Source organism: Hemibagrus wyckioides, linkage group LG26, assembly GCF_019097595.1.
Source record: "Hemibagrus wyckioides isolate EC202008001 linkage group LG26, SWU_Hwy_1.0, whole genome shotgun sequence".
Taxonomy (NCBI): domain Eukaryota; kingdom Metazoa; phylum Chordata; class Actinopteri; order Siluriformes; family Bagridae; genus Hemibagrus; species Hemibagrus wyckioides.
The window spans coordinates 18,566,417-18,567,781 of record NC_080735.1 but is presented as its reverse complement, the minus strand read 5'-3'; positions in this window follow the sequence as shown (position 1 = coordinate 18,567,781).

The following is a 1,365-nucleotide window of genomic DNA, read 5'->3' as shown; positions in this document are numbered from 1 at the left end:
TACTGAACCAGTTATGATAATCACAGAATCATTTATAGTTGTTACAGAATTATTTACTGAATCAATTAGAGTAACTACTGAATCATTTATAGTAATTAATGAGTCATTTACTGAATCAATTATAGTAGTTACTGAATCAGTAGTAGTTACTGAATAATTTACTGAATCAATAATAGTAGTTACTGAATCATTTATAGTATTTACTGAATCATTTATATTATTTACTGAATCATTTATGATAGATACTGAACCAATTATGGTAATTACTGAATCATTTACATTAGTTACTGAATCATTTATATTATTTACTGAATCATTTATGATAGTTACTGAACCAATTATGGTAATTACTGAATCATTTACATTAGTTACTGAATCATTTATAGTAATTAATGAGTCATTTACTGAATCAATTATAGTAGTTACTGAATCAGTAGTAGTTACTGAATAATTTACTGAATCAATAATAGTAGTTACTGAATCATTTATAGTATTTACTGAATCATTTATATTATTTACTGAATCATTTATGATAGATACTGAACCAATTATGGTAATTACTGAATCATTTACATTATTTACTGAATCATTTATATTATTTACTGAATCATTTATGATAGTTACTGAACCAATTATGGTAATTACTGAATCATTTACATTAGTTACGGACTCAATTATAGTAGTTATTGAATCATTTACTGACTCATTTATAGCAATTACTGAATCAGTAGTAGTTACTGAATCATTTACTGACTCAATTAATGGGTCATTTACTGAATCAATTTTAGCAATTACTAAATCATATTCTGAATAATTTATAGTAGTTATTGAATCATTTACTGAATCATTTATAGTAATTACTGAATCAGTAGTAGTTACTGCATCATTTACTGCATCAATTAATGGGTCATTTACTGCATCAATTTTAGCAATTACTGAATCATTTATAGTAATTACTAAATCATGTACTGAATCATTTATATAAGTTACTGAATCATTTACTGACTCAATTATAGTAGTTATTGAATCATTTACTGAATCATTTATAGTAATTACTGAATGACCTTAGTAGTTACTGAATCATTTACGGACTCAATTATAGTAGTTATTGAATCATTTACTGAATCAATTATAGTAATTACTGAATCAGTAGTAGTTACTGCATCATTTACTGAATCAATTAATGAGTCATTTACTGAATCAAATATACTGAATCAATTTTAGCAATTACTGAATCATTTATAGTAATGACTAAATCATGTATTGAATCATTTACATTAATTACTGAATCATTTATAGTAGGTATTGAGCCATTTACTGAATCATTTAGATTATATCAGTTACTGAATTATTTACTGAATTAAT